We start from the raw sequence: 9431 nt of genomic DNA, 5'->3' as shown, positions 1-9431 counted from the left end.
TATAGAGTGTCTCCTTATAATAATACTGCACACTAATGCAGTACCTTTGATAAGAGGCAGTGTGGATTGATGGATAGACTGCTTGCCTGGGATTCAGAAGATGTGGGTTTTAGTCTCAACTCTGTGACTAGCCTGCTGGGTAACCTAAAGCAAGTCACTTCACTGCTCTGTGCCTCAGTTTCCCCATCTGTAAAATGGAGATTACAATACTAACCTGCTTTGTAAAGCGCTTTGAGATCTACTGATGAAAAGCACTAGATAAGAGCTGAGTATTATGATTATTATTTATTTAAGGACCACAACATGCCTTATAAATATTGATTGATTTAGATATTATTGTGCATTTCCATTTTACAGATGGGGAAGCTGACAGGCAGAGAGATTTAAGAGCCTGAGGCTTTCTGGAAAATTTTTGGCAAACCTGAGATTAGATCCCCATGCTCTTGTCTCCAAGGCCAGTGCTTTAACTGCCAGATCATCCTTCTTGCCCTTATAATTCAAATTATTTGTGAGCTAACGTAGGGACTATGCTAAACAAGAGGCATTTGAAACATACTAAAGAAATTGTCCATAATCTCTCTAAATGTAGCAGTTCATTTTAGTGATAGGACTCCAGTTAGAATATTGGCTGAAACTCTTTGGATTTGGCCCTCTGGAGTTTTTTAAACAACCACACCCACTGTGCTCTGCATTAACTCTTGAATATCTGAAGAGAGAGATGTAGCTGTTTCTCAAGGCCGTGCATTTTGTACTTATACATGTAAATGTAAGGTGATTGACTGAAAAGTTGGCCTTTGGCTGGGATAACATTTTTCTGAAGATCTCACACTTTTGCAAAGCCACTGGTGCAGATCCACCTGTGGCAGTGATCGTGGGAGCATGTGTGTTGATCAGCCGGTGGTGTTTTAGCACCATCTCACATAGACAGGGTTAGATGATGTGGTAGTAAAAATGCCTGCTAGCCATTGATCTACAGTAGCTACTGTAGACACAGCCATCACAACTTGCTCCAGGCTGCACAGTGGCTGAGCTAGGAACAGATCTCAGAGATTCTAGATTCTACTATTTGTACTCTAAATGCACTTCCACTATCCCATATCCAGCCAGGCTCTTGCTGCATCCAAAAAAGAAAATGACCCACACAGGTAAGTGCAAAAGAGAGAGCTGGAAGAGATGACTAATTGTTGTTATGTGGTTTCTCAGCACACCAGAGGCAATGCTACCCTTGAAAGAGATTCAAGAGAAACTCAGTGCGGCAATGTTACATTTGGCTGTTTAGTAGCTTAGAGATGGAGAAGCCTGTCATTCCCAGATCTTGTCCATTTCCGTGTAGAAGAGGTATCCAATGTTAAGCCAATACCATGCTTGATCTTTGCCAGACTGCTGAGAAGCAGCAAGAAAACACATCCGACACAGTTGACTGGAAAAGTCTTCAGTTGTTGAAGTATTTTGAGAACTAGAGTTATGTGGATTGAATCTACTATATATATATATATATATATATATATATAGCATTTGGTGCTGAGTTTTCTGAATCATGTATAATTTTTATATTACAGCTGTGAAGTACTTTATGATTATATGTAGTCAATAGATGTATAATATTACTGGAAGAATCACTTGAAAAATGGCCTCTTTAATAGCAAGTGGCTATTCTGGATCACTCAATGGCTTTCAGTACTAAAATAAATTAGAAACAGATGCATACAGTATCTAATTCTAGGGTTTAGAGCTTGTGAAGGAACTGGGCCCATAAAGCAAAATTATTGACACTTTCTCACAGAGACGGGTGGAATGATTTTTTTTTTTAGACATCTCTCTCCAGCTGCATGCTGCACATTTATTTCTTGAGTACAATGTACCAGACTTGTTATTCTGTGCCTCTGTGTCTCTCAAGCATCTCCACTGCTAGGGTCTAGATGTTCATCTGCCTAACTATCACCAAAGCTGGCACACTACTCTTTATGTGTGTGTATGTGTAACCCACACACCTCCAGGGTGTGGTGTTCTGACCCCTCGAGTGGCACTGAGACCACTGAATGGTTAATGAGTCTGCTACAGCCTTAGCTAATGGCCACATGGCTTTTAGCTCATGCAGTGGAGGCTCATGCATTTAGCTCTAGAGGTCACAGGTTTGAGTCCACCCACCAACAACTGGGGTCTGTCGGTGTTACATATCTGCACATATTAACTTTTGTACATCAGCTTCCTAAATGCCCTTTGTGTCAGTTATTAAGCCACACAACCAGTCTCTCTCATGTCCCTTAGATTGATTTACTCATGATATTATTTAGACCAGATTTGATTGTAGTATAGGAGACACTCAAGTTCAAAGCGAGCCCTGCATCTTTGTTTCTACTTCCCTAGTTTAGCTCTTCAGAATCAGCCAACTTCAGAGGCCCAAAAACGCCCTGATACACTTCAATTGCCATCTCTACTATTTTCCTTCATGAAGATGTTTATGGCGGCTAACAGAAGCCCCTTGTAAGAGGACTAGAAAGGAGACAATGACACAAGTTCCTACTACATTTGTTTTCATGTTCTCATTTGTAATAATTTCACATTTTATGAGGAACACTTCCTAAAACTTCCGCAACATGATGGAAACATATGTGGCTCTATAAGATGTTATGTGACCATTTTCATGGAGAGACTAGATCAAAACCTCCTTTTCTCTGACAGTTATATGGGCCACATTTCAGCAAGCTGGATAAATGGAAAGAACATTGTCAAGAATTCTTTTAAGCATACTTATACTATCCCTACTTTCATAAATATGGTAATTTTCACACCCACTCTTCAGATGGATTTCTTGCGGTCTGAAATATAATTATTTAAACTTTTTATTAGAAACCCATTTTCCATCCGTGGCCTGGTAATCTTGTCACCCCACGTATACCAGTGGCCGTGGGGGTGGCGGGCGAGTGGGGAGTAAAAGTATGAGGAAAATGTTCTAAAGAGGTACGACTGGAGGAGGGAGGAGAGTGGCTACAAAGAGTAGCTGGATTGTGCCTGGTTTTTCCTCTTTGTGCTGTTTGGAATTTATTTTTACATTGGCCAGGAATGGCGAACCATGGCCACTGGGAGCTGAGGGGGCAGTGCCTGTGGATGGTCAACATAAACAAAATGTCTCGCGGCCCGCCAGTGGATCACCCTGCTGGGCCGCGTGCTGAAGGTTGCCGACCCCTGGGATGCATTGTTGCGAATATTTCTGCAGTCACATTTAAAACAACAACCCCAAATTAGGGAAGGGCAAAATGCTTAATTCAGGAATTCCAAATCTGTCAAGCCGTTTCACAAACAACTAACAATTGGATGGGCCCGTGGGGAAATCGCCTTGTGCTGCTGATAGAATGGATTTTATTTGGATGGCGATAAACTCCCGTAACATGCAATGTTTTCACATTTCTAAAGGTACGTATGGTATTGTTTGTACACCAAAGATACTGCGGCTTTGAAAGGTCACTATGGTTATGTTTACTCTGCAATTAAACACCCTAGGGTGACCAGATGTCCCAATTTTATAGAGACAGTCCTGATTTTTGGGTCTTTTTCTTATATAGGCTCCTATTACCCCTCACCCCTTGTCCCGATTTTTCACATTTGCTGTCTGGACACCCTAAAACACCCACTCTTCGTGAGGGGGGAGTGTCGGGTCCTGTCTGGTCCCAGAGCTTAGGCTCTAGCCTGAGCCCAAATATTTCCCTAGCAGTTTTATAGCCCTGCGCCCCATGAGCCCGAGACAGCTGACACAGGCCAGCTGCGGGTATTTAATTACAGTGTAGACATACCAGATCTCTCTAGCTCTCTCTCAGTACCTTAATGTCTGAGCACCTGTAATGTCTGACTTTGCGATACATGTGCTCGCATCGCATGCTATGGAAATGAGGGATGGTTGGAGGAAGGATGAGCCAATGGGTAGGCTGCTAGCCTGGGACTTTGGAGACCTGGATGCGATTCCCTGCTCTATCATGGGCTTCCTGTGTGACATTGGGTAAGTCATTGTATCTCTCAGTTCCCCTCTGTAAAATGGGGTAATGGTACTGCGCAGAGGTGGTGTGTGTTAAAGATTGTGATGCCCTCAGCTATGCTACAGGCCCGATGGCCTTTTATAAGTATGATAGATAGATGAGCACCATAAAATACGGGCAAACTATAAAATATTCTGCTGGCACCACCTGTGACCTGATAATGAAAACAGATACCTCAGATAGCAGCTTTTTTTTGTCGAATCATCTGTGGTTGTCACTTATTAGCTGTGCTCCAAAGTAAGTGCAGTGAGACAAGTATTTGCCTTGGCAACCAGATAGACATCTGTTAAAGGAGGCTGGCCTGCTGTTTTCCACCAGTTATGCTCTCGTGTGCAGGAATCTGCCTCTTTATGTGTCGGGGTATGTTGTGCGTCTGGTTTTGAGTGTGTATATGGGCTTGTGCACCCCACACTGAGGGGAAACAGGTTATAACCTCCTGGGATAGGCACTTTATGGAACCAATGTTGAGCTGGCCTCAACCCAGCCTGAAAGCAAAAAGGTGTTTTTGTGCATGGCAGTGCTACAGTGGGGAGGCGGGAGGGAGTTTAAGGGGCTGATTAGGGTGATGGTTTCAGGCTGCCTGATGAATTACAGGGAGGTAGTTGTTGGCAGGGCACTCTGTGAGCCATGTGTGACACCCCTGGCCCCTAGAGCAGAGTGCTGGATGCCCCCCGTGGAAGCTGCTGCCTGCGGAGAAGTCTTGCCTTAACTGTGTCTGAATTTCTTTGGGGAGGCCCCAGCCTTGGGGTCCTCTCGGTGCCTCCCTGCCTGATTGGCACATGCACAGCCCCCTCCCTCTCCCTTGCAAGTGAAGTCATTCCAGGCCCCGGTTTTGCGTGTGCCCCGGCGTGTTAGAAGTTGGGGGTTGAAAACCAGGGTCTGTGTTTCCAGGCTGCTGGTGCTGGGTGACTTTCAATCAGCTAAAAACGATGCCAGTCCAGACCTTCGCCTCAGCCTTGACCCGAGCCTGCAGTGAGCTGCCGATAATTGGTTTTTCTCTCATGTTATTTTCCATTTTCACACCCCTTTGCCCTTCCTAGATACGGCTGCGAGTGAAGCCAGAAATGCCGAAGCACAGCGAGAGGTCTTAATATACTGGGCCAAATCTTGGCCTTGCTCTGGCCGCTTTAGGCTGCTCTGATGATGGAAAGCAGCCAGGAGGCCAGTGCATCTGGAGCCTTTGGGGAAATCCTTGATGGTGTAACGACAGCACAGCAGCTCCCTAAACTGTTCCACTCCTGGTCCTGAGTGTAGGGCAGGTGGAGTCTGGGAGAAAGGACACCTGGATGGGGGCACCTTCACCCAGTTGATCCCTGGCTGCTAAAATGGCCCTTAGGGGGAACCAGCAGATGCTGCAGAGTAAAGCCATCTTTGCCTCCTACATCTCTCCGAGCTGTGCTGTGTGCTGCACTCAGACACAGCTCAGGTTCAGAGGCCTGGGCTTCCTCTGGTCAGTAACAGCTGTCAGTCAAGTTTCCGAATAGTTCTGCTTTTTTTGAGGGGGGCGAAGGGGGAGTAAAAATATGAGGAAAATGTTCTAAAGAGGTTCGACGGGGGGAGGGAGGAGAGTGGCTACAGAGAGTAGCTGGATTGTGCCTGGTTTTTCCTCTTTGTGCTGTTTGGAATTTATTTTTACAGTGCAGCTGTTCAGAAATTCCAGCTGTGAACATATGATCAGGCCTTCTACGGGTGAAAAGAAAGGGGTGTTTTGTCACAGAAGGACTCACAGTTGTGCTTTTGGTTCTTTCCAAAGCTCTGCACACGTTATTAGGCAACTCCACAATATGCAGCTATTTATGGGGCTTTTTAAAGTAGTCTTCAGTACATGCCCTCCTTAACCACTTCTTGAGCATATAACAAGCCGGAATACACACACTGTGATGATGTGTGTGTCTTAATATGTCTGATCCTGTTTCCCGAGCCATGTGAATGAGGATTGTAGGACAGAGACTAGGTATATAATAAATTATATTCTTTAAAAATAATCCATGTGTTTATATATTGGAGGAGGGTAAAGTCACACTCTCTCTACTCTCTCATTTTATTGTTATGCTGGAAAGTGTTAATGGCTGCTATCAAGCACATCTATAGCTCAATCACAGACAGGATTAAAGTTGATGGGTGTACTAACTACCCTTCACAGAAGCTAAATGGAAGGAGCAATTAAATGCCACTTTGAATAGTGAGAGCTGAAACAAGAGAAGCCAATGCCCAGGGTACTGGCCAGCATGGCAGGGCCTGAGCAGAAGCTAAACCATGTGGGCTGAAGGGTTTTCCTGGGTATTTATTGGTTGCAGCTGTATTTGTGTGTGGCGGAAAGTGAGGAAAAAGCCTTCAGAGAGCAAGAGAAGTAGTGGTGGGAGGAAGCCAAGAGACAGAGCTTTTTTTAGGAACAGGATTGGCTAGAAAGGCAATGGATTTCTTGGATTTCTCAACAAGGGAACTGCCTGTTTGTTTCTATTGAGTTCAGAGAAAGAGGATTTTGTGTACATTCTCTGTAAATAAACAGGATTGCACTAAAGAAATACCTGACTCATACAATCAACTTATTCTCTTAACAGTAACAACCTGGCAAGGCCTCAAATATTGATTTGCTGCTCTGGTCGAAAGGGGCTTTGTTATCAGCCTCTTTTAAAACTACTTGTAACCCATAATCCATGGAGTGTCAACTACTGGCATCTGTCCATGGTCTGATCTCATATTCCTGCAATGCAGACAAAACGCTGGTGACTTCGCTGGAAGTTGACAGTTTTGCTCTTCTTCTGGAACCATGTCCTGAACAGCCAAAGGGAAAGAATGTCTGTCTACATTTTAAACAAAATTATTTCTCTCGGACGCTGGACCCCAAATGAAACCCTGATGCAAGTGTTCAAAATTGGGATCCAAACGTGGGCCTGTCTCTCGCCCTAACACAGCATGATTTGTCACTCAGCTCTGAGCTAAAGAAACTTAGGCAATGATATTAAGTATACACAGAAGAAAATGGGATATGGTCACTGGAGCGGTCTTCAAACGTTATCTAAATGTTAGTGATGTAAATTATGATTTTTCCCTGCCTTAGATTGGTGTAAATTGGGAATAGCTCTATGGAAGTCAGTGGAATTGCACCATTGTAAAACCGGTCTAAGGGGGAGGAGAGTCAGGCCCCTTGTACTCAGGAGCTGACACTTAGCATTTATGTAGTGTTTTTTGCATCTTCAAAGCACAGTATAGCTATTAATTGATTCCAGCTTCACTCTCTGAAGCAGGCAAGCAAGTTCCATTTCACAGATAAAGGCACAGAAATTGTGCCTTGCCAAAGGCTACGCAATAGGTCTGTGGTAAAGCATGGATAAAAATGAGTTCCTGTCCTCTACCCACTAGACCACGCTGCCTTGCTAAATTTAAAACATTTCTGATGAATGTTAAAATCGTCTTTGAACCTATAAACCCAGTTACATTAAACTCAGTTTAAACGAAAGCTATTTATGTCTCAAACTCTCACTGAAGGTCAAAACAGAACGTAACTAACTGATACTGTTTGTGTTCAAAGTCTCTTAAACCACACATCTGACCATCTTGAGAGTGAAATATAAAGTACTCACTTAGATATGGCCCTTTTCCAGATAGTCATTTCAGGCTCTCACTCCCTCTCTGTACCTCGGATGTTTAGAAAAACATCATAGAATTTAAACAGTGATGGAAAAACCATTTTAATTCTCGTCTGTTTACATAGCATTGGGAGCTCGTACAGTTCTGCATGGCTGTTATTAATACTTAAACTGGCATGTTACAATTATTGCCCTGTCCTGTGAACACACGACTAGTTTTGGAGCATCCGGGACTGTTTAACCAAGTGTCGCGTTGAGAGAGATATGGACTAATACAGCGGTTGGGTCCAGTTGCTGGATGAATGTTATATATACCTGACTTTTATATTGGCATAACACATCCTGCACCCAGCTTGCTTCATTAACACTAAGTTATTAAAAACTAAGGCCTAGATTTTCAAAACTGACTGGTGATTTTGAGGCCCTCAAGTTTTGGGTGCCTAACTTGACACCTGAGCTCCCATCCTGTGAGAATCAGCCCCAAATAGGGCGTTTTAAGAAGGATGCCTGAACATAAGAACATAAGAACGGCCACACTGGGTCAGACCAAAGGTCCATCTAGCCCAGTATCCTGTCTTCCGAGACTGACCAATGCCAGGTGGCCCAGAGGGAATGAACAGAACAGGCCATCATCAAGTGATCCATTCCCTGTCACCCATTCCCAACTTCTGGCAAACAGAGGCTACGGACACCATCCCTGCCCATCCTGGCTAATAGCCATTGATGGACCTATCCCCCATGAACTTATCTAGTTCCTTTTTTAACCCTGTTAGTGTCTTGGCCTTCACAACATCCTCTGGCAAGGAGTTCCACAGGTCGACTATATGCTGTGTGAAGAAATACTTTCTTATGTTTGTTTTAAACCTGCTGCCTATTAATTTCATTTTCTGACCCCTAGTTTTTGTCTTATGAGAAGGCGTAAATAACACTTCCTTATTTACTTTCTCTACACCAGTCATGATTTTATAGACGTCCATCATATCCCCCCTTCGTCATCTCTTTTCCAAGCTGAAAAGTCCCAGTCTTATTAATCTCTCCTCATATGGAAGCTGTTCCATACCCCTAATCATTTTTATTGACCTTTTCTAATTCCAGTATATCTTTTTTGAGATAGGGCGACCAAATCTGCATACAGTATTCAAGATATAGGTGTACCATGGTTTATATAGAGGCAATATAATATTTTCTGTCTTATTATCTATCCCTTTCCTAATGATTCCCAACATTCTGCTCGCTTTTTTGACTCTGACGATCTCTGAAGATCACAACTCCAAGATCTCTTTCTTGAGTGGCAGCAGCTGTTTTAGAAATCACTAGTCGGTTTTGCAAATCTTGGCCTAGGTGTTTAGGAGCCAGATGCTCCTTTTGCTTGCACTCATGTAAATCCAACTTTACTTGACCAAAGTCAATGGAGTTACACTGGTGTGCATGAGAGGAGAATCGGGCCCTAGGTAATAAACAATTATACTATGAAAATGTCTTGATTTTTTTTTTTTAACCAGAGGAGGAAGCGAAGATGAACGTATTCAAATGGCACATTCAGCAGGTATTAACGGGCACCACCGTTGTCCGGCCACCTGCTCCAAGCATCCTTGCACACCTCGATCAGAAGACTCAAACACAGTTTTATAGTCTATTGCCCAGCAGGATCTTGTACCTATAAAACTGCTCTTAATTACTGCCTAAGTTACTAAGCCAGGTGATGGTGATTTGTCATACAATCCAATAGGGTTTTCTTCTTTTCACAGAACACCCCCCGCCTCCAAACTTCTCTTTTATTTTATACATATACCTATATATTACATATACA

This window comes from Mauremys reevesii, linkage group 8, assembly GCF_016161935.1.
Source record: "Mauremys reevesii isolate NIE-2019 linkage group 8, ASM1616193v1, whole genome shotgun sequence".
Classification (NCBI taxonomy): Eukaryota; Metazoa; Chordata; order Testudines; family Geoemydidae; genus Mauremys; species Mauremys reevesii.
This window is presented reverse-complemented; position numbering follows the sequence as displayed.